Raw genomic sequence first — 25,651 nt, 5'->3', positions numbered from 1 at the left:
TTTAACCCCGAAATCTTTTTTTAATTCTTATTATTTAGAGATAAATCTAAATCAGCTCTGACAGGGTCAGCTGAGAGTATTCAAATATGTTTAAAGGTTTGTGACAAGACAAGAAGGGCTCAAAGTTCTTAGAATAACTTTGTGTAAGTTTAATGTATTATGGCTATTGTCTTACAGACTTTTGTATGGGAAAGTAGTAAAGAAGAGCCCTGGATTTGTTCGGGAGACTGGCGTACGGGCAGTTCATTAGCCGCTGACCTCCAGTTGGGTTGTCTCTGCTCCAGTGCTTCTTATAATAGGCAATTCTGAGAGTGCAGAGATGAATGTTTATTGCAGACTCTAACGTGTGATTTAGTGGACCAGCCCAAGGGAGAGAACAGCGGGAGTTAGGCAAATAATGGGAACACCATAAAAATATATGGAATTTACTGGCATGCAGACAGAGAGTAGAGTTTACGTAGTGGCAAATCACAATACACATGTTTTATCTAGTCTATAGGGTAGTAATAAAACAACTTTAGAGACCAGTTATACGTACAGTGTATTCTTCCAGAGCGTTGTCAATACCCTGTACTTTCCAGGTCCTCTGTCCATCGGGTAATGATAAGCTAAACAAATTATTCTCTACATAAAGTTGTATGACGTAATGTTTGCAATTAATAAACAGAACAAAAAATGTATAGTTTCTCGTGAGAGGCAGCGCAAGACCTAATATTTTTTAACACAGCATAAAGTATGGAGTACTACTTTAAGGTGACCCTACTCATTGTAGTAAATAAAGTAGGTTAATGGTTCAGCAACTTGTAAATGTACAATCATATGAATTATTGCATATATGTTTCAGGTCATGCTGCCTATTTATGTGGTCTTACATTATTAATGATACTATGCATTAAGGATGCATAATCTTTCTAGGAATACTTCTTTCATGGAAAGATTATCCACAGGCCAAGGATCTTTCTCAAGGAAAAAAAATCACTTTCATCCCACTAATGGACAACTTCTTTTATAGCTAAAACAATTTCTTGTTGGTTGAAGTCTTAATTTTCATCAACTTGGGTTTAATGTGTGTTGAGAGTGGTCACAATGACAAGTTCCTAGTGATTTAAACACATGCTTGATCCTGCTCTTTCTACCATGTGTCGCCCATTTTTCCTTCTATAGCTTCCCTATTGACTCCTTTAAAGGGGTTGTTCGAAAGGAAAAAAAGGAAAGCTGTACTCACCACCTCCGTCGCTCCCGGTGTCCTGGTGTGTTTGTGCCCCTGACTTTGGTTTTTAGTCGGCCAAGGGGGCCGTCCACGCCCTCCTGTCCCTATTCCCAGTGCTGTATGCGCCAGGAATGGCAGGGGAGCGGAGTGCAGCTTCTTTTTTTAAAACTTGCCTCCCACACCCGCCTGCAATATTTTCAAGAGTCGGACAACAGCTTTAACCACTTCCTACAGCAATGGGGCACATTTAATTCACCTTCTTCTTCCCGGTGCATGTAAGTCCATGGCTTGTGACACAATTTAAATGTTAAATCCCACGCTTAGTCCGAATCAGTTGGATTGTTTGACGGCCCGCCCCCCGATTTCTGTCGCATGAAAGCCTGCGCCGATGCGGCAAAATCCAATTGCGAGCGCCAAAAACCCCTGCTAAATGCGGCGCAAAACGAAAATCAACTGAATATCCGACAATGGTGGTCCGCGGTCCGCAGACCCTTAGTAAATAAGCCCCAATGTCTTGATCGTTTTTTACAGTGGGACTTTTCATATTCCATATTCTGTTTATTTCTTCCAGTTACCAGCTCTTTAACCTTCTAAACATCATGTACTCTGTATTGAACTTTGCCCCATCTGGCCCACAATCCCTAAGTGATTTATGCGGTCCAATGCCTGCTCATTTCTAATATTGGTTTACTCTTTAACCTTCAACAGCATAGTGCTCCTTGCCTATTTTACTTGGCTTCCCTTATGATCTGCCTTTTAACCTCAACTATCACCTTTGCCCTTTCATGAAATGGTCTACCTACTCCATTTGTTTTTTTTCCCCTTATGGTCCACCATAGTTTGCCCCCAACTTTTCTTCTCATATAATCTATTCTTTACTTCTATCTTTCCCTCTTTACTCTCTGTTAATCGTAGCATCCTCCATCTTTTGGCCACAATTCTTCTATCATCGGGTGGCATTTTTCGCATCTTCACAGAAATCACAGAGAAGACTTTAGAAAACGATCTTTAATTAACAAAGATCCATCAGAGTGTTAATTGCATGTTTGCTCTGAAGAAAAGATGTTTTTGTATTGTCACCGCAGTTGTTCTTTAGTGCAGAACAATGTGTGTGGTGGCAGGCGTGGTGAATGCCGAGTGACATGATACCTATAACGCTATTTACTATTCCCATGACTAATCATTATTTTCCCAAATTATGCAAAATAAAGACGTGGTTTATTTATACTGCTTTGCTCTTTTGTATTGTCACCTTGCTATAAGGCAAATTGTCAATAAAGATTCCCCAGTCTTGTATAAATGAATATATTTAAAATGTCACAATTCTGTTTGCATTTCAATACAGAATGCTAGCAGGTAGGAATTATGTGAGACAGGGATTGTGATTGATGGAAAAGACAACATAGTTTAAAGATGTTTCATTCCTATATTAAAACTGTACCTTGAGGGAACCGTGATATTTAACAGTGGCCACCTAAAGTGGTGGCTACTGGTCCATACGGTGCATATGTCATCTGTGTGACATCTGTTTTTGTTGATCGGCACTAGTTTGACCAAATCTCTTGAGGGATCACATGATTCTGTTACCTAACAAGTGATGCATTATCCTTTTTAAATTATAGAAGATGGGCAAAAACAACATTCGTGTACATAAGTGCTCATAAGGATTTTCCCCTTAGTGATCAGGAAGAGTACTCCCGAATCTCTCCTATCTTAGATAGACTTGCAGAGCGCAACACTGGAGACCAGAGAAGCAAGGAACCACTGGATGCAAGGTCCATTATTCAATTGCATTTCAGTTTAGAATCAGCTGTTAGTACCGGAGGTGGCCCTCTTGTCACCATGTCCAATTCACAGGCCAGTCATTTCATGGTCATTAGTCTTGAAGCCTGTTTGCAATTCATCCCAGCCTCAGCTGCAATACCGGGCATAGCCACTACACAATGTAGCAGTGTATTTTGCAGTATTTTGCATTGTTCCCCAGAGCACTGCAATCTCTTCCATTAAAACATCCTAAGTCATGACTTTAACTATAACACTTTAACTGCCCTGAGCCATGTAGATATTGTACTTTGCATTTAAAGCTAATAAAGCAAAAAAAAAAAGTGCCCCTAAGTATACCAAAGGCAAGGAAATACTGAGGGTAAATAAATCAAGTATAAGCACGTCATAGCCAATAGTTCATCCTATAAAAATCATGCACATTATATACGGGAAGATATACCAAACAAACATAAATGAATAAAGTCTGTTATGACTCCTTCCCTTACAAGGGCAGTACCCAGAATCTGTCCCTCAAAATGGCTACACCTGCCCTGTGCCACTTATACCTATGCTCCGTAAGTAACTCCTCAGGGGATTTAGGGGTATCAATATCACCCCTTTCCCCTCTCTCTCTCTGCAGGTGGAGGGTTAGACTAACAGAGAAGTTCCACTAAGTTATAGTAGGGACCAGTGCCGGCGCCAGCACCTGGGCAAGTGTCAGAACTGAGATGGTCCCACATGGCCTAATCTCAGTCCTACATGGGGGCTTAATATAAAATAACCCATGAGGGTGGTCTTTGGGATAGTAAACTAGGGAATATTGTAAGGAACAGGAGACTATTTTAGTTTCTGAATTTTTAATTCTGCCACCTGAGTTCATTGCAAAGGGGCCCCATGAGGCTCTGTCGCCCAGGGGCCTATTGAAAACTGGAGACGACCCTGGTGGGAACTACTATATTAGGCCACAAGTAGTAGTAGCTGGGCTCCTGTGTCACATGACCAGTGATCAGTCTTTATCTGCAGGAAGTAAATAATGAAGGTTCCTATAGAATGATAGAAAGCAGTTATCTAGAAAACTGTGACGAATGGATACAGAAAGTGTATTGGGAAATATATTTCATTACATAAACAACATCAATTATTTGCTTAAACCGCTTTGAGCTTATCTCCTGTCATTATATCCGGCCTTTGGATAGAGCAGCAGAAATCACTTTAAGTGGAGTAAATGTTTTCTTTGGTTTTATTACATAATTATGTCTCAATTCTGGTAATAGTGATGTACAATACTACAGCAGAAGCCATGTGGGAGTACAGAATCTGGTGTCTGTCATGAAGCTAGGTCAACAGTCGCTTCAATATTTTCCCACATTTGTGGGATCTGATACTACGGAGGTGAATCAGTGAGGTGCCGGTTAAGCTATGTAACCCTCTTATTTTAATACTACTGTTTTTCTCCCTTTGTGTGTTTACGCAGTAGGTGGATAATAGGAGAGGAGTGGGTGTACAGATGTATATTTATGTCAGGATTGCCTCCTGCGTTCTCTCAGCACCACTCATAGGAGATTGACTGCACCATGGAGAGGTACTCTCAGAAGATAAAAGCTGTTTTACTCTCAATCCCCCCCTCTGTTCAAGGGGTTGGTCAATTAATTTTTATTATATAATGGGGTATGATATTAAACAACTTATCAATGTTTATTCAGATATTGTTCTGCACCGTTTTCATGAAATCAGAACTTATGGCCCTCTTTCAGAAATGCCTTTTTGCTCAGCAACCTTCTCCTCCCGTCCATTAGATGGCAGTAGATGGAGGGTCATGTGCCCATATACTCCCATATGTATTCAGTCCTCTACAGCAGTGGTCCCCCATCTTTTTTTTGCCCAGGGACCGTCGGTGAGCATAACTTTTTTCCCAGGGCCCCATGGGCTCGGGTAGGTGGTCTGGTGTCTAGCCAAAAATGTATGGCTTATATTGTCCGAACAAGCGTCTCCTTCACCACACTTATATTGGCCCCTTTCCTGTTCAATGCATCCCCTGCTTCCATTCTTCATTGAATTTTTTTCAGCTGCGGAGCAGCGCCAGGTACTCCATGACCCGATCTTGGGCTGCGGCCCGGTGGTTGAGGAACACTGCTCTATTGCGTCCTGTGAGCTTCTCCTGTTACACAGCCTGTCACTGCCATGTCAGACACTTCACTGTTACAGCTTCTGGTTTGATCTGTCCTCCAGTCCTGGGATCACCCCCACTCTTTAGGCTGTTACTCCTTCCTCTGCTTCTCAAAGCTGATACAGTGCAGTTTCCTCCTTCCAGACACAGAGGCGCACACAGCCCTGTGACATGGTACTTACACAGATACACACAGCCCTGTGACATGTTACATACACAGTTGCACACAGCCTTGTGACATGGTACATACACAGATGCACACAGCCCTGTGACATGTTACATACACAGATGCACATAGCCCTGTGACATGTTACATACACAGATGCACACAGCCCTGTGACATGTTACATACACAGATGCACATAGGCCTGTGACATGTTACATACACAGATGCACACAGCCCTGTGACATGGTACTGACAGGCTGTATAACAGGACAAGGAAATTGGTGCACAGATAGCTCACAGGACGCTGTAGAAGAGTGAAAGCTCATTGGGAGTTTATGGTCACATGACCCTCTATCTCCTGCCATGTTATGGATGGGAGCACCAGGCTGCAGAGCAGGACGGCATTTCTGAAGGAGAGCTGTGACTTCTGATTTCATGAAAATGGTGCAGAGCTTTAACAGAATATATATATATATATATATATATATATATATATATATATATATATATATATTGCTAAGCTGTTTAATATCATATCCCCAATATATAATAAAATATTTACATAAAATGATCAACACCTTTGATTTTTTAAGGAGCTTTAGAATTTTTTCTTGTACGAAATATATTTCATATTGCTTATTGGGAACTAGTCTCCACGAGAAGGTTAACTAATATACTGGCATGAAGCTATACAGAAATATCAACAAAATACAAAAACATCAGTATCAGTATAATTATTTTTTAAATTAATGATAAAAAAAAAGAATATCGGACAGCCCCCTAGACTCCCAAGCAGAGAAAGATCATGATTTTTACTCAATTACTTACTGGTTGAACTGAAACTTTCCCATCAAACCTAAGTATCAATTTGCTATTCCTGTTCTATAACATCCAGCTGGTGGATCAGACTGCATTTTCAACATGATAGGTTGTCTTTACGGATTGGCCACTTACACAAAACATTACAAGGCTAAGTATGGGACCATAATAGGGTCACCCATGTTATACTTTACTCTGGTATAGTTTCTTGATAGCCACTGAGTCTTGTGACCCCTCACACCAGGACTTTGAACTTCCTGGTACGTTTGGGCGACCGGCTTGTGTAGAGGTGCAGTCATTACTGTATACATGCTGAGGACACCCCCATGATCCTCTAACCCCTAATATGGGAGTGGTTATAACAAAGGGGGCATGTAAGCACTAATGTCTGCACAGCCCCCTCCATATGTCTGCAACCAGCAGGACACGGAATGTCACAGGAAGTCCACGGGTCATGTGACCCACAGCTACTTAGAAACTTTGCCAGGGTAAGTATAACATAGGTTACACTATAAGGATTTTATACTTACTATGGTAACTTTTTGTAGAAATGGCCAACCCCTTTAAGAACTTCTAATTCTTTCATTTAACACCATATAACTTTAATATCATAATGATAATTCTTAAAAAGAATCCTTTTACGTCCTACCAAGAATTATTTAGCAGTAGTGGAAAGTACCTGAGGAGCAGATTGTGGGAACTATCCTGGACACTGATATGGGGTAGTGATGTCTAAATTAAGAGGCTACATATTTCACCCTTAGCCAAAGTCATAGCAGAACCTTGAAGTTACTTGTACAAGTGAATCTGCCTGTACGACTTTCACATTAAAATGGCAATCATAAATGTGGAACGAAATGTCAATCTTGTATAACATTTCTATTCTCTGATGTTTCTTCTAAATGAGATATAATAAACAATGTAAGCAGATAATTGGAAGCGACAAGGACTCGGCATTAACTCCAAGCAGGAAACGTTGCAAAGCAAAGATTAAGATTCACGCTTAATGGTATTTGGTTTGTAGTCTGTAAATAGGGAAATGTAAGGCCTTTATTATCTTCTGTGTTGAAGATGCTTTGATGACTTATTATCATTGTTCTCTGAGTCCTCCAGGCCTGGAGGTCCATCTTGGGTTTAATCTGGACAGGCAAGTGAATCCTTCCATCATCCCCCTCCTCATGTAACCCAGGGGGGCAGGGATGGTGTGTGGGAGGGAAATGGAAGGCAGATGACATGTCCCTGACTAAGCAGGAGGAATAGGAGCTCAATATGTTCACGGCTGTGAAAAGCGCATCTCTGACGGGAGCTGGTACAACTTCTCCCCACGCAGCCGGCTGGACAGGAAAGACATGCATTTGGCTTATTGCTTGCCCAACATTTGGGTTCCCATGCCAGTAGCACTTGTATAATTTCTTGTTGGCACCACATTGTGCCAGGGTTGACAGTGGGCTCTGTGTGGCATCACTACTGGCATCTGCCTATCTTATACAACTGAGTTAGCAATTTACTCTACACCCACAAAAGGAGGAAGAGAGCCAGCAGGCTAAAATGTGTTAACATGTGATTTCCAATAGCAATTTATTTTTAAGAAGATAATATAATAAGGACACATGTTCAACATGAAATATCCGAGAAAATTAGCAGATGGTGTGGGAGGAATCATACACTTCTAGAAGACAATGGAGCACATTTACTAAGGACTGCGCGCCAGTTTTCTTTCGGACTTTGCACTTTCTTGCTAGGGCAAACTAACATGCAAAGTCCGACAGAAGTGTGTCGTATGTTAAAGGTGCACCAAAAATAAGTGGTGCACTCTGTAGGAGAAGTGCAGGGAGCGCCAGACTCATGAAGAACAGGTGCCAGAATCCCTAAATCCAGCGCCCCCTGCACTGTACACAGGCAAACTGCACATATTGAAGACCCACTGGTCCCCTCTCCACAACGGGGTATGGCGCCCGGCCGTAAACATGGGAAAAGATAGAGCCTGATTTTTCTTTTACGCGTGTGTGCTCACTGCATTGCGACTGGTCACTATGAATGATTTTGGGCATGTATATCTGATTGACGCCTCCACAATATCCAAGTGATAAGAGCCTTAGGCTCAGTTTTCATCTATGATTTTATTTACCCGTCACTAGAACCCTTATGGCAAAAGGATCCATTAGGATTCATCAGGAATAGGATCTGTTCTATAATTTGGAGCCCGTGCAGTCAGCTCACAAATGCGTCCGTGGAAACTATGGCCATGACCTATGAGCCCATGCAAAGGCATTTGTACGTGTTGAAGCAATGAATAGTGCATGAAAAATTCTATATTATGTGTGCATGTAGCCTTAAAGGAAATCTACCACTCCAAAACCACAAAACAACCTATAAATACTCACCTCCAACGCTGCCCGTCGCTACTCTTGACACGCCGAGATCACCTAGCAGCACGGAGCATTGGGACAAGATGTCCATTGTTCCGGGCTGCTAATTATGAACGCTCTCACCACCTCCCTTTCCAATGACGGGAGCATGGGAGAGCGAGGTGAAATCACATGAGAGGCGTGAATTTATGCCTCTCATATGATGTCACCTCACTTCCCTCTCCCAAGTAGGGGCATGCATAATCGCCCAGACATCTTGTTCCTGCACTCCGTGCTGCTAATTATAAGTTTCCCGGTGAGTCAGTAGAAACAGACAGTGCCAGGATCAAGATGTGTTTTTGAAGTGGTTGATTTTCTTTAAAATACAGCAGGTTGTCCTTTGCATCTCATAATGCTTGGGACTTCCTACAGCTGCAAAGGTTAGACACATAGGGGTGGATTTATCAAACGCTGGCGCATTGTGTCCCCCCTGCCCCTTTGCTTGTGGCCAATATATCAAGAGGTTCCTCCTCTTGGAGGCATACTATGGGAAATAGTCACCTGGCCTTGTATGCCAGTACAAGCCTTGATAAGTCCCTTCCATAATCTTATGGATGTGTATGCAGTCCCTATAATCTAATAGGTTTTGAACAGAGCCTACAGTAATGCCTGAATGAGTGCATGGGGTTTGTGCCTGTACTAATTCATATCGCTTCTACTCATTCTTCTATATTCGGAAATGGTATTTTGTCTTGAATATACCAAAGACTTTAAAATTACCCCTGAATTTCTACAGCATTGTTCAACAGAACAATACAACTCACTGACTGAAACTGCTTTCCCAGAGCATTCATTAGGATTTTGGGCACAGGTAAATTGAAAGTACAATTGAGATATGAGAATGTGTCTTGCTAAACCAGTACAGCGAGTCCCTATTGACTTTGACGTGTTGATTTCATGGTGATGTAAAGTATTCCTTGAAGAAAAGAGATTTTCAAGAATGATTTAAAGAAAATGTATTACGCGGAAATAGATTTTTCCACCTGATATGTTGTGTGAAAGGGCATTTTGTCCTTAGTGCAGTCATGGTGCTCCTGCTGGGAGGGCCAGGTCCGTCGATGACACGCTCTGACATTCTAGGTAGAGGCTCGCGAGGGCCCATTACTGAAATATCATGATAGAGTTTTGTACAATAATAAAACAATTGTATCCAACAAAATCTCACAGTGAAATCAATGTAATTATTCATGCAATGATCTGTAGCTGAATGATGATCCAGTGCTGGCCTCTTTATGAGCACATAGTGGTGACAATGCCTGTGACAGATGGACAGTGTCCCAGCGCAGGATGCTAACGATTATTTTGGATAATTTTGCTAATTGATTAATGGTTATTAGACCCACAGATCATTTTTTGCAATATAAATTTGTGGTCGCGATTGCACATTTTATGGGCAAGCATAATGAGTGGATTAGGTCGCCCTCGCTGGCAATAGATGTAATTTGTAGATTACAATTCTAATCAAATGCATTATAATAACTTGTTATTATAATATCTTTAGTATTAGAGATAACGATAAACTGGACCTTTGAAAAGATATGACGGTCTCCTTTACTGCAAGGTGGAAAGAACCTCCACTTTCACCTCAAAAAGATTGGCCTTGCTACTTCAAGGGTCATGGCAAATGACATGGAGGTGGAAACAAACACCTTCTCTCACCACCTTATGGCATCATAATTTCTAGCATCTCATTGACCCCAACCATCCACTTCTTAAACTTGCTCAATGTGCAATACTCAGTATTCAAAATCCTTTTGAATCTCTATTACCTTAAGTCTTTGTGCTTGAGCAATATGGTCCTATTAACAGCAGGTGGTAAAGTGTTCCGTTCCTATTTTCTGACCTTGCGCACCTTAAACTTGGTCTTTCTAATGTTGTGGTGAATAAACTCCACCTGCCCTGACCTATGCTATTCTCACTCTGATTTTCCCTGGTGCTCAGGTATCAAGATTTATCCTAAGTCCTTGGTATTCAATAACCCTTACTTACAGAGACCACTTGGAGGTTATTGACTTGGGAAAGACCTGTGGGGAAAGTCTACATTTTAGAGTTTTCTTAGATAAAGGATTGACCATTTCGATGAGCCACTGGTATATCCCCACACTAACAGTGATAAACCTTGTGGCACTGGCTCCCCTCTTCCATTACAGTATATACCGTATACTGCTCACATTTCATAGCTGGTCTCTCTCCTAGCTGCTCTCTGCTAATTGATAGAAGTAATAAATGAGCTGTTTCCCCAATAAGCTCAAGAGGTCCTAATGTGTTATCATATAATGGGATTATATGTGGTTTATGGCTTGGTCATCACCAAAGTTCAACAAGATCAATACATTCCCTGCCTTCTTTGTTGTCCAGTGTTCATATCCATTAAAAACCACAGAAAGTGTTCCACCAAGGAGAATTTTCATGATGCATTTTTTTCTTCCTTTCGGGTGAATATATCAATGACATTTTTCACAATATATAATTGAAAGTTGACATTTTACTTTCATGTGTACAACCGAGAGGGACTTGGAGACACTTTGAACTCTGCTCCTCTTACAAATTCATCATTCATAGAATTGGAATTATTACTTGTATATATTAAACATGAAATGATGTCACTATAGAAACCTGGAACTGGGAAAAATCACTGGATGGCACAAACACAAATAGATATCTAAAATTTTCCAAAATGTCCAGATTCATGGATTTGTCCATTGGAAGATATATTATAATATTGTTGTCAGTACAGATTGAGGACATTGTTCTCAGACATGTAAGATGTCTAGTTCTAGACATGTAAGGTTATTAGAATGTAGTTCTAATCTCCCAAGACCAGCAAAATCATTAAAGAAATCATAATAGAAATAGATGCTTGTAACAAGAACTGTTTTGTCATATATACAGATCAGCAGCTGAATATTGTGTACAGGTTTAGGCTTCTGTGATAAGAATGAGCAGATAAACACAAGATTGACAATAGTAATGAAATGAATGGAAGGACTGCTATGATAAAATAGATTATAGCTTAAAGTAATATATCCATGGGCGTAACAAATCTTTGATAAATGCTCTTTCAAAAGCCTATGCCTGTAACCAAGACAAGGGGGTATCAATTTAGTTTAAAGGAAAGCAGTTTTCACTTTTAGTGTCTTTATGGTAATAGAAAATGTCAGGACAAGGAAGAAGTGCAGGCCCTGCAATTTCCCAGAACCTCTTTCCCTGCCTGCTTGCCCAAACTGCACTAACCCATAGGTGACAATTCGGTAACAGTCCCTAATCTGGGTATGTGCAAAGAACAGATAACAAACAACCAATGGCAATGAGAACAGAATCATGAGGCAAATAGAATAGTCAAAATGTCTAAACATGGGTAGGAGAAAACAGCAAAAAGCACCAAATGGATTGAGGAAGTAAAAGTGGAGTTCCTGGATATCACCCTAGCAGCGGTTTAGTTTAGCTATCTGTCACTCCAACAGGACCTGAGAAATGCCCTCTGCAGAGGAAAGCACCTGGGTGTGATACTAGCCAAGAGAAGTTCTGAAAGGACCTGGGTGTGATACTAGCCAAGAGAAGTTCTGAAAGGACCTGGGTGTGATACTAGCCAAGAGAAGTTCTGAAAGGACCTGGGTGTGATACTAGCCAAGAGAAGTTCTGAAAGGACCTGGGTGTGATACTAGCCAAGAGAAGTTCTGAAAGGACCTGGGTGTGATACTAGCCAAGAGAAGTTTTGAAAGGTCCTGGGTGTCATACTAGCCGAGAGAACTTCTGAAAGGACCTGGGTGTGATACCAGCCGAGAGAAGTTCTCAAAAGACCTGGGTGTGATACTCGCCATGAGAAGTTCTGAAAGGTCCTGGGTGTCATACTAGCCGAGAGAACTTCTGAAAGCACCTGGGTGTGATACTAGCCAAGAGAAGTTCTGAAAGGTCCTGGGTGTCATACTAGCTGAGAGAACTTCTGAAAGGACCTGGATGTGATACTAGACAAGAGAAGTTCTGAAAGGTCCTGGGTGTCATACTAGCCGAGAGAACTTCTGAAAGGACCTGGGTGTGATACTAGCTGAGAGAAGTTCTGATAGGACCTGGGTGTGATACTAGCCAAGAGAACTTCTGAAAGGACCTGGGTGTGATACTAGCCGAGAGAAGTTCTCAAAAGACCTGGGTGTGATACTCGCCATGAGAAGTTCTGAAAGGTCCTGGGTGTCATACTAGCCGAGAGAACCTCTGAAAGGACCTGGGTGTGATACTAGCTGAGAGAAGTTCTGATAGGACCTGGGTGTGATACTAGCTGAGAGAAGTTCTGATAGGACCTGGGTGTGATACTAGCTGAGAGAAGTTCTCAAAAGACCTGGGTGTGATACTCGCCATGAGAAGTTCTGAAAGGTCCTGGGTGTCATACTAGCCGAGAGAACCTCTGAAAGGACCTGGGTGTGATACTAGCTGAGAGAAGTTCTGATAGGACCTGGGTGTGATACTAGCTGAGAGAAGTTCTGATAGGACCTGGGTGTGATACTAGCTGAGAGAAGTTCTGATAGGACCTGGGTGTGATACTAGCCAAGAGAAGTTCTTCAAAGCTTCTCTTGAAGTTGTTCTGACAGAAATGCTGCCTTTTTAATGCCACCTATTGGAGGTAGTGTTCATAAAACTCAATGTCCAACCCTTCGGATGGCCTTGCAATGTTAACTATGTCATATGCCAAACCAGAGCTCTATCAATGGTAACTAAGTGGATATATTTTCTTCATAATCAGGACTGTGCTGGATGATGGTTTACTTGCATACCCTCTACTCCAGGAACTCTTTCCATTACCCAGTCTACACCATCTGACAGTCTCCAGGAGGTGCAAAATACCTTTGGACTCATAAGAGCTGTGAGAATATGGGATTCCCTTGAAGGAGAAAGTTGTCAATAGTTTCAAATGATCCAAGATCAAAGGCTTTTTTGAAAATAATAATATTAGAGGCTTTTTACTGGATTACTTGAGATGATAACAGAGATTTTTTCTGATAATTATACCAAGGTCTCGTAGGGTTTATGTTGTGATCTCGAGGATTACGCACAACCTTACATCACCTACCACACCATGGCCATCACCCCTCACGCCATGGCGGTCTAAATGTTTCATGTTCTAAGAGGCAAAACTGGAACTAATATGTCTAAGAACTGATCAAATTTGACCAATTTCTACCCACCACCAGGAAGTGATCAAGGCCATCATCACTTTACCTTCCTGATTCCTCCTGGTAGATGGTAATATGTATCAATGAGTCTATATCATAATGTAGCAGTGTAGAAATTCATGATTAAAGTCACATACATATCCTATTGATGTAAATACACATACACCATTGATGTAAAAATCAGCTGAGAAAATGGGTTGTAAATTTCTGGGATTATTTTTAGTACTTGTTGAATCAAAAAATACCTATAGGTGTTATCCAGTTATTTCTACCTTGTTACTTGATTGCTAATTATGCAATGTGTTAATTGGATCCATGTTGAGGAGTTCTGCTGTTCCTTTGCTCTCTCATATATTACACTTCCATTGACTAGCTTTCACACTGTGTCATGGCTATACTAACTTGTGTTAGTGTCTCCACGAGGAGGGGCGTAACTAGGAAAGACAGGGCCCCATAGCAAACTTCTGAATTGGGCCCTACTACCCTCTGAGAAAATATACATATTTGTATACTCACACATTTATGCTCTGATATATACATTTATACACTTACACAGATCTGTCCCTGTAGCTGCTGACCACATTTGGGATGTACACGGCAGGGATTAGAGATGAGAGATCCCTAGTCCTGTTGTTCTGCTGTCCCCTCCCTCTCCCCTGACATTTCTTATCTGTGTACTGTAATATACATATTATGCTGTACAATGTGCAGCCTAATTAGTTTATAAAAGTGCAAATCCTCCATTCATTAGTGTCTTGGATCGGAAGCCCTGGCCCCCTGATATTGTGGGCCCCATAGTAGTTGCTATGGCTGCTGCCACACTAGTTACACGGGGCTTTGTGTTTCCCCCATTTGTTGTAAATCTTTTATCATCAGAAATCAATTATGTAGTTTTAGCAGATGTTTATTGACCACGTCTAGTGTTGCCTCCTGCATTGGGCATGCAATGGTTGTCCAGCTGTTTCCTGGATATGAAATGCATACTTGTATGTTCTCCACTTTTGATGTCCTTTACAGTATGTGGCATGCATATTTATTGGCAGACTCAGATGTCCTTTCCCAGAGAATGAAATGCACATGCATAGAGGATGTGTTTTCCTGTACATGAAATTCGAGTTCCTGCTCACCTTTGGCTGGAATGCCCAAGGCAGAGGAGTGATTACTCTCTCTAGACCAATTCCAGGAATTATTTTGTCATTATTATTCTTTATGCATACGGCTCTGACAAATGTATCGAGAAACATTCCCAATCATCCAAATTGAGTGTTTTCTTTGGTAAAGCCAGACGGTAAATGGATGAGGTTGGCAATGTTTACAGCAAGGATGGTAATATTATATGACTTGTGTATAAATAAAGAAATTCAACAATCATAGAAAATAACCCAACTTTTAGCACCGTATTCACAAACGTAAAGAAATGAAATGAATGCTGGGATAGAGGTTAAAGGCATCAACTCCGTAGACGAGCTCTTCTCCAAGGACAGCCATATTTATGGATCAGCTGCCGGGACTTACAACAATGAATTCACATTACCAGTGGTATATGTGTGTACAGCATACTGCTGTGATTCATAGCGTAGGGTCCCATGTGGATCACTTCCCTCTATGCTTGTGTATCATGGTGAAAAGAGGTTATCTATAAATAATAATAATTATTTATTTATATAGCGCACACAGATTACACAGTGCTGCACAAAGCATGTCAATCTGGTCCCTGTCTCCATGGGGCTCACAATCTAAACAACCTAACAGTATGTTTTGGAGTGTGGGAGGAAACCGGAGTACCCGGAGGAAACCCACGCAAACACAGAGAGAGAACATACAAACTCTTTGTAGATGTTGACCTGGGTGGGATTTAAACCTGGGACCCCAGCGCTGCAAGGCAGAAGTGCTTCTCACTCTGCCACCATGCTGCTCTATATCTCTATTTAACGCATCTATGGATTAAAGGTCTGGACATTGACCAATTTAAGTGAACTTGTCACAAGTTTTTACACCTCTAAATTGTCAGCCCCCTCACACAAAAAAATCTCTTTCAAGGTCTTTTGAAAATGAACAAAGTCATGTTTAGTCTCAAATAAGTCAAGTTTAGAGGCAGCAGAGAAAGTGACATTTTAGACTACTATATCTTATTATAGCTTCTATAGCAGCTAGAACCGTGGTTCTGGTATCAGATTATAGAAAATAATTTCATCTTTCACACCACATCTGACCACATCTCAAATATGGGGGAATTTATCAACACCTGGCATATAATAAAAACCACATTGCCCCTCTGTCACGGTGTATAAATCAGGAGGCTTACACCTCTTGATGTATCCATCAGGCAGCAGCGCCGCCTGGCAGGCTACCCCAGGGCCGGGCCTGGTGTCGTTTTGTGTAAAAAAAACTTGCAACTGAACATTCACAGGTTTTTAAAAAGTATGCAGGCATGGGACAGGAATGCCCAGTGCTGGCCCACTTTCCTGCCCCCCTCCACACCCACATGGTGCAATTGCAAGAAATTGCAATTGCAATAAATTGCAATTATTTCTGTGCCATAAACTGATAAATGCCCCCCCCCCCCCCATTGTCTTTAGCTGTCTGGATTTGCGGTTCAGTAGCTCAGTCTGAAAGCATTCAGTCTGATGCACTCTGAAAGCTGAGATTCTTATCTTCAATATGACACCAAAGGCATGTTTCTAGGTGCTATAGAACACTGAAGGTGAGAGTGTCTGAAATGACACTTCCTCTGCAGCCTCTAGACTTGACTCATCACAAGAAAAATAGATGCTAAAATAAATTGACTGTAATATATAATTTATGTTGATAGCCCATCTTGTCTTCCAAGATGTATTTAACACAGAAATGAGCCACAGTGTGTACGTTTACTTGTTTTATTTAGTCTGCACATTATAGACTGTTACGATGTCTAAGCTAAAGCATAGAGTATATACTAAGAAACAAAAGTAGACAACGCCACTCCACAGAAGTAAAAACTGAAAATGGTGCCTGCAAGTTTGTTGACCCTAGTTAGAGATCTTCTTTATTCACCAAAAGGCAATGTTTCAACGTAACATACATCTTTATTCAGCATGATAAAGGCAAACTTTACGTTGAAACGTTGCCTTTTGGTGAGAGAGTGCTCATTGGTTGATCATCGGAACCTTGGAGTGCTCTAGTTTCTCTTCTTTGCAGAGTATATCCTACTTATCATGTACACAGCCACTGTCTAATTTATAGGTCTCCGATGTGCCTAGCTTGTAGGATGTCTAAGGATTCCTCTTGGTAGGCTCCCTCAACGTTTATCTCTTCCGCTCCTCATGACATAGTTACAGGGCGTCAGTATGATTAGCCATTCTGAGTGAAGCCCGCACCCTGGGGACACTCACCGAGGACATAGTGACAAAGCAGATCATGTCAATCAGTGATTTTCCTCCTGCATTTTTACTAAACGCAGCTTTACATGGGTAGGATAAGTAGTTGTTATTTTATATAAGCAGCGAGACATACACACATAACAAACCACATGAGATCCGGCCCGCCAACAGATGCTTCCACCGCCGTACTTGTCTACGGAGGACTGGTCTTTATCTCAAACATTAGATATTTCTATAGGATTTAACGCAAAAGCCATTTATTTCATGTAAATGTACAGGGAAACTTGACAGAATAATACTTTATATTGTGCAGCATCTCTGACACATAGCATTGTGTGCAGCACATGATGGGATGCAAGCCATATAAATCACTCTCAGGTTCATGAATAAAGGAGGCAACATGTGGGCGGGAATAAAATTTGCATATTGATGCAGAAATTGCTATAACAAAAAAATAGCTTCAGCAATAATTTGACCTAATGTGTTCTGCACGTATTCCATAGCAGGATTCATCTGCCACTGCTGGCGCATACTTGATGCATATTAAATTGTTTTATATATTGGATCATTGAAAGCAGTGAGCCCCACAACATTCACCATCTGGGAAATCGGTAAATGGAGAATATAGTCAATAGAATGGCAGATGCCAATCAATAGACTGGCTGCACCTGACCAGTTGTACCTTCACCGAATACACCTCATTGGTTCTGTGACTTGATGACATTTTATAGAAGCTTGATAGTATATTTTAAGTGGGAAAATAATCAATTTCATTGGATTAAAAAAAAATTGGATTTTCACATACTGCCCAAATTCCTTTGAGTTTCATCACACAGGAGATGCCGGAAAGTAGGAATGTAAATCCAGCGGCTCCAGTTGTACTTGGACCATGGGGCTTTAGGAGGGATGCAAATTTTCTGTTCCACGTACGAAGGGACCAGTCCTTTAAAGAATACATTCACTTACTTCCTTGCTCTTCTGCCTGGGCATCCAGTGAAAGGCACGATGATGGATGCTGTTATTATAATCAATTGGATGCGTGTCTTAAAAATGCACATACAATTGACTCTCTTCCTCATGAACCCACAACTTTCTCTTCTGTAATAGACCCACAACCACCCACCTGCGGGCCCCCCTCTACCTCCATGCCTGGTCATACCCCCTGTGACCATGATCGCCATGCCCCTGGTAGCCGCCTAAATTTCTTGCATTGGAGGATGTATTAATGCAAAATCTTGGATAAGGTAATACTGTCCTTAACATTGAGTGTGTTACCGACACACCTAGTTTGGGTGGAGACAATCTACAAAGTAAAATAGCTTTTGGAGGACTTTTGTATGTCTGCTTCTTTGTGTCTGGGCTCCTTGGATAAAATATTTTCTCATTTTGTATGGATTTCAACTTTTGTACAAAAATGTGCAATTTGAACAGACACATTCAATATCTCTTTAGTCCACTCCCAGAATAAACAGAAAATTCTGTCCTCATTATATCCATGGGATATGAAGGCCACAATGTTCTCATTGCTGTAGTCCTGGTTTAGAAGGTTTATGGCCTTTCGTAGTTCATTAAGTTTTTGCTTCTTAGAGGACACAATCACTAAAATATAACAAAGAACATGACGATTAAGGTACATGAACCATAATATGTCTGTCTGTTCTTCTCATTAGGAATTAAAAGACAAGTGTTTAGTTTCCTCCTCTTCATTCCTGAAGCAACTAGAAAATGTTACCAACAAATCTCACAAGAGTCTAAATAGCCTATTTAGGGCTAAAGCTAACCACACTGGAGAATATCTAGGGCAGTAATAGGGTCATGGTCACCTAATGTGTATAGATGTCATTGGCAAGGAATTAATAGTCTGTCTGATCTGAAACACTAGAAGTGGTATTTTAGCACAGATTTTTCATAGAACCATAGTGGTACAGGTTGGGAAAAGATGTACGGTAGGTCTATCAAGTCCAACCTTGTTGGAAAAGTTAATGCTGGTGATAATGGAAACATTCATTGCTGCTTGTTGTATATAGCACCAAAAGAAGTGCCCATGTCTCGAATTGGATCTACAATGGGCATATGCGGTATGAAACTGGACCATCTAGACACTGGGTCAAAGAACTGTTTTATATGTTCATTTATGTGGATGGCTTTGAGATGAAACAAAATGTAGTATTGGTAGAATTGTTCATACACTGTGTAAAGTTCTGCAGAAAAAAACTTCAGTTCTGGTTAGAGATGAGTAAATCTATTAGTTTATTTGTAGATTTGTCATGAGGTTTTGAAGTGAAGCTGGATTTGCTTTGGACAAATCTTTTAAAATGTTGGCTAGCAACTACTATCATTAATCCAGGAGTTTGTTTAGAAAAAATTAACTAAATCAGGTATGAGATTTTCAAATCCATTTTTTAGAGGACTAGAGGAGGTTAAATATCAATTTCCAGGACAACTGTAGCAAGAATAGATTCAGACTCAAACTAAATCTTTCGGAAAACTCAACAAAGCTTCAGCGAAGCAGATATTGGATGATTAAATCATCTCTAGTTTTGGCACTCAGGTCCATGTTACTTTAACATGAAGCATCCATCTTAACATAGCATTTATATAAGGTGGTACAAATAGTTGGAACAGTAAATGTGGGTGATAATGGAAAGTATACTTTGATGGATCAGAGCTAAATTGATACCATTAGGGTGCTACAGAATATTAGAAAGGCTCCTGGCTGAGCACCACAACTGGCTGTAATAATCTACAGAAGGCTTGTTGATTGACAGGTCTGTAACCTTTCTAAGCAGGGAATGTATGTATATACAGTCCTATTATATAGCGTTGTGGGATATAGTGTTGAGTTACTTATATATTCCTCCTTGACTATTATACAGGACCTGCCTTTCTGGCTCCTTGGAGATATTCTGTGTTATTCTGCTGTGATTCTGACCTATTGCCTGAACCGTGAATATTCTTCTGCCTTAAGATTTTATACTTTGCCGCCATCTTGGTTTTGACCAACTTTGTCCGACTTTGTCTAGTTTTCTGTCTTTTGTCTATTTGTTTGTTTGTTTGCAGGGCTTGCACTTCTTCCCTGACTGAACAGTATCACCCTGGATGGTACAATTCATTGTGCTTGTGATTCTTGTTGATTAGGATATGAATAATATGGTCAAAAACCTGAAAATGTGTAAAAGTTCTGCATTAATATTTTCGTATTCTGTTTATGGGGCATCAGAGTTTAGGTCAGTAAGATAATGGGGCAGATTTATTAACCGGTCCTGTTGCGATCCCGCGGTGCATTGTCCAACAAGGATTCCGGTCTGCCGCAATTCACTAGTCTCGTGCACCAGAGTTCCTGCATCCGTCGCTTCTGCGCTGAGGTCCGCTGGAGTTCAACTGCTTCTTGCCGGTGTTTGTAAGTGCGTGTCTTGCGACACAATTCTAAATGTTAAATCCTGTCGCATTGTCCGAATCAGTTGGGTTGTCCGACAGCCCACCACCCAATTTCTGTCGCATTCAAGCCGGCGCCGATGCGCCAAAATCCGATTGCGTGCACCAAAATCCCAGGGTAATTTGGTGCAAAACGGAAATCGTTGGGAAACCCGACGAAAATGCTTCAGACGGACCCTTAGTAAATGAGCCCCAATGTGTTGATCTTCTTGAAGCACATAATGTACATACTGGAGTTGGTGTCAGGAATGGCATACTTTAGACTCCGTGACATTTACAAGGCATGGTTTCAGTTAAAGATTTTTCAGAACCAAGAAAGGCGCTCTGCGTGACAGAACTCTGCTCTATTGGTCCTTTGTATCGGTAAAGTGCATTTTCTATTTGCGTGCAAACAGAAAATAACAAAGAAGCAATATAAAAAACATTGAGTACAAATATAAAAAAAATTACCTTGTAAATTGTTGACTTTAATTATCACTAGGAAGGTTTCCCACACTAATCACTCCATTACCTGCCAGCACAACGTAGAAGTGAAATTGTTAATTTCCTCCTGTGGTGCTTGGTACAGGGACAGGACCACTGAGTGTTTTGTTCGTGACGCACACAATAATAGACCTTTATTGTTACATTTTATTGTGCCTTTGTTGTCTTCCTGCATTACTGCTCTTCCGGATACTTTATGATTCCCATATCTCTCTGGATATTCTCCATCTAAATAATGTTTTAAAAAGGTTATTTTTTGGCAACCAAGACTCAGTACTATAGTTTCGACATCAACACAGACAAACAATTTGGAATTGACAAAAGAACTTAGTTGCACTGCTTAGTTTTTATGGCTTTCACTGTAATTTATAAATCCCTTTTATTTTTTGGGGTAGTAAGACCACAGAGATATCAAATTTATGTAGTTTTATTAAGTAAGAATAAAGAAAATGTAAACCAGCTGATGTTTTTTCATTGATACCATTATCAATCATTTATATTTGATAGGTGAGGTATTTTGGGATGTGGAGATACGTAGTTTGTTCAGGATTTAAATTTTTTAAAATTTATTTTTATAAGCATTATAGGCAAAGGGGTGTAATTAGAACTTTGTTACATTTTTGAATAGTTTTCAACTTTTTTTAATGTTTACATTTTTTTTAGATTCGATGGCTCATACATTATAATTATAACTGCTTAATTATATTGCAGATGTTTGTGAATATACTTTTCATCTATTACACCCTGCCACTGGCAGACTGTAGTAGATTGATAGGCATAGGAGCCCCTCAGAACTGGCATTTGCAGCAGTTAATGACTGTATATATAGAAAATATATATAATATATATCTGCCCTGCCATGCAAGCTCAACCTGTGAGCCCTCTCTATACATCTCTAACCACACAATGATGTACAGTTGCTCATGGGACAGGAAGGAGATAAATGGTCCCTAACTTTTCAATATTCTTTGTGATATGTATCAATGCAAAATGCTTATTTCTCCACTTTCTTTGGCTCTCATTTTCCCTTCTTTCCTCTTATTCTGCTTTACACTTACAATTGCTGCTGAATTGCTCACAAGATGTCTAGTCTCAGCAGCTAAGTCTCCGTCTACCAGCTAAGTCTCCACCTACTAGCTAAGTCTCCACCTAACAGCTAAAAGTGTACTGCAAAGTCAGACATTTACTAGTACGACCACTTTAAAAGATGCATTACAGCAAATATTATAAGTTGACCACCCGAACATGTCTTAACATATAAATCAAGCCCTAGAGGACAATTTGTTGTTTGTGCTATCATTATGAGGTATTGGGATTTGAAAATAATTCTGTATCTGTATTAGAAAATATATCAGCTAAAAGAACGCTTTCCTAAACTCAGCATAATAAAATAATGCAAAGGACATCCTACATTAAATTCTTTTATACTTTGTACAATAAAATGCACAGAGAGAAAAAAAAATCTCCAGGCAACATAGATGTATAACAGTGAGGGGGCCGCGGCAACTGAAGTGTATACAGAAACCTTTCCTATTAAATAATGATTAGATAAATGATTGTAAGGGCTTAATGTGCTGTTTTACAAGAGAATTGTTGTATTCTGTCGGACATTGTATGAGACTCCGCCAGAGTGCTGGATCATTGTACTCTTTCTATAGATAATATTAACGGCTCCATCAGGTCCTCTAACTACTGTATATCCTGGCTCCTGTCTGATGAAAACTTACCGTATATACTCGAGTATAAGCCGACCCAAGTATAAGCCGAGGCCCCTAATTTTACCACAAAAACCTGGTAAAACCTTCATCTTGTTTACTCGAGTATAAGCCGAGTTTGGGTTTTCAGCACATATTTTTGTGCTGAAAAACTAGGCTTATACTCGAGTATATAAGGTAATCATAATTGGAAGGGCTGTTAAGAAACATCAAGACTACAGTATATCACACCAGCCTATATACAATCAATGGTTCCATGTATGGTAATGGTATAAAATATGGGATTACCTCAGTGACGTAATCTGGAACTAGAGATGAGAGAACCAGAACATGAAGTCCAGGTGTTCCGGTGCATCCCGCATGACCTGGGCATATTGTCAGATTGGCAGCCATGCAGCTAGCTACAAATCATGGCTGTGATTAGCCAAGGGTGTCCTCCTTACAAATCACACTATTGCTAGTAGCTAGGGACATCAATCCGGCAGTATGTCCGGGTCACGCAGGGCACAACCAAACCTTGGACCTTTTGTGACTTTTTGCTCCGCTCGAGTTTGATACAAGTTGACCCATGGGAGGAAATACCTGACCAGACAGATTTTGACCAAACCAAAAACTGGCACTAAGGTGGCACAATCACTGGCAGTTCTAGCAGGGAAAAATAATGTACGGAGCCAACAACCAAGGGGTGGTAATCAAAAAGGGAACCAGGGTCGGTTTTAGATTTTAAGTGGGGCCCTGAGCAAAACTAAGAGTGGGGAGAGAAAGATTTATAGATGAATGTAAAGTAGATAATATTTAGATAAATGATAGAAGATAGATAAGTATGAGAGATAGATACAGTAGAAGAGAGATAGAAGATCAATTGATAGATGAATAGATAATAGATAGGTAGATAGACAGATACATAGATAAGAAATAGACAAATTATAGGAGATAGATAACTAGACAGATAGATGATAGATATATAGACAGGAGATAGATGATAAGCATCTTCCCCCAGGGATTCAACTAAGGGGTATTAAAAGAGCAATACTTCCTCTGCCCACAAAAGTCCACATGCAAGAGGCACCTCTAGGACAGGGAACATGATACTATGCGAGAACATTAAAAAAACATTGTGGGGCATGAGGCTATGGGGAGCACTCAGTGGTCATCCTAATAGTGAGCAGGGCATCATATTCTTGGGGAGCATTAGGAGAGCATTGCAACTGTCTGGAGGTGACAAATGCTACTGGCACTTAGTGGTATTTTATTTGTAAAGGGGTACTTTACAACCATCATCGAAATGTGTGGGGCAACAATCCTGTATGTTTGCACTAAGGTGGCACTTTAATTGCTTTGGGGGCATATATTATAGGGGGTCACTAAAAAAGAATCTTTACTTTGCGCTTCTTCACTTTGCCCAGATCTTCAGCTTCTGATGTCACAATGTGATATTGATAATGTGCAAAAATCTAAATTGAATAATATTCCATAAGAATAACAATTATTGTATGTTGTAGGAGTCATGTGCGTGTAATGTCCACCTATACATATATGTGTATAGATTTTTCATACAGAGCTGTACTGGATAATAACATTAATATTTTTCTAGTAAGAAACTAACTACCAATCTCTATCACAAGCACAAAATTATACGTTTTGCAGTAAAAGGGTTAAACTACCGTGAGCCATAGACATTATTAAGGAAATTGACTCGCTGTACCTAATATCTATCACACACTAAAACACCCATATTAAAAAGCCCATAATTGTATTTTTTTCCCTATCTCACATCTTGTAATTTGGTCCTTATTACGCTCTGCGTAGATTGAAGACACGCACTCAGAAGCGCTAGTTTTATAACCTGTGCTTCCGACAGATAGGCTTCCCTTACATCCATTGCATACTAATCATCATAAAGGAGATGTTGCATGACTAAGTGCTTACTCTTCATTGCATATTATGGGATACCTTCTTCACCTTCTCCTCTCTCGTCCCAGAATACCTAATAGATAGGGAAGAGGAAATCTGTGCCGCACAGAATCTTTTTTTCTTTATGTAGATTTCACTTTCGTTTGTGAATGTGTCCCTTTCAGTTTGGAGTTTTGCTTTGTTTTTTTATGATGTACTGGATCCTAAGGTCCAATCCCAGAATTCAGGCTCCAGTTTCATCCTTATGGATTCTTACTTTGAAAGGAATATGTAGTTTCCATTTTGTAATCCATACTAAAGTGTCGGGTGATTAGGTCACCTGGTTTGCACCATAGATTTTGCCTTAATAGGAAGTGCCAGAGAGCAAGTGAAGTCCCCGAGCGCTCGGGCACACTTGCGCCTGCGCAACTTCAAATTTTTATCCTAGCCAGCTTCGCAGGCGAAGTTGCGCAGACGCGAGTGTGCCCGAGAGCTTGGTGACGTCACCAGTTCTCCGGCACTTCCTATTCAGGCACACGCACGGTCGCATGCATGGTGCGCCGAGAACGTATCATGGTGCACCAAAGGGGGGTTGAAATCAAATGAATAAATGAGTTTTTCAAGTAATACAGCGGTTTCTCAAAATTATGAAGATATGCTCTGGCACCAGCTCACCCTGAGCTGGTGCAAGGTATTTGTGGGTTATAAGTACCATTTTAAAGTGGTATGTTTCCTTTAAAGTAGTTGGCAACTTTACCTCATGTTTTTTGTAATGTGTGTGTAAGTGTGGGGGCAGGAAATAAGGTAATTTATCAATATACAGCTATTAAAAGTTCTGCTCCGCTTTCTTGTTATGTGAACTGAAGCCTCCTGTTTTTTTCCTCATCAGCCAGAGATTTCTATCCATAAAATGGCAGCGATGGAGGGTCTTCTGATCTCTAACTGTCCATAAACAATCACCAGTTAGAGATCACATGACGCTCCATCTGCAGCCATTTTATGGACAGGAATCTCTGGCGAATGAGGTAAAAGACAGGAGGCTTCACTTTTCATATCAAGAAAGCAGA

At 40.5% G+C, this 25,651-nt stretch overlaps 1 protein-coding gene and 1 long non-coding RNA gene across 5 annotated transcripts in view; one reads left to right on the top strand and one right to left on the bottom strand.

The window, feature by feature from the left end:
* SYT7 (synaptotagmin 7) overlaps nucleotides 1-25,651 on the top strand; it is a 298,312-nt gene that overhangs the window by 76,328 nt on the left and 196,333 nt on the right. The gene's annotated exons all lie outside the window — the stretch shown is intronic.
* On the bottom strand, nucleotides 18,050-24,679 carry LOC140068977 (uncharacterized). The gene is made up of 3 exons (XR_011848662.1): nucleotides 24,621-24,679; nucleotides 20,944-21,204; nucleotides 18,050-18,657 (listed from the first exon to the last, which is right to left on the bottom strand). It is a non-coding gene; the product is annotated as an uncharacterized lncRNA (long non-coding RNA).

Source organism: Engystomops pustulosus, chromosome 7 (genome assembly GCF_040894005.1).
Source record: "Engystomops pustulosus chromosome 7, aEngPut4.maternal, whole genome shotgun sequence".
NCBI lineage: Eukaryota > Metazoa > Chordata > Amphibia > Anura > Leptodactylidae > Engystomops > Engystomops pustulosus.
Note: the sequence above shows the minus strand (reverse complement) of the source record. Positions and strands in the feature narration are given on the sequence as shown.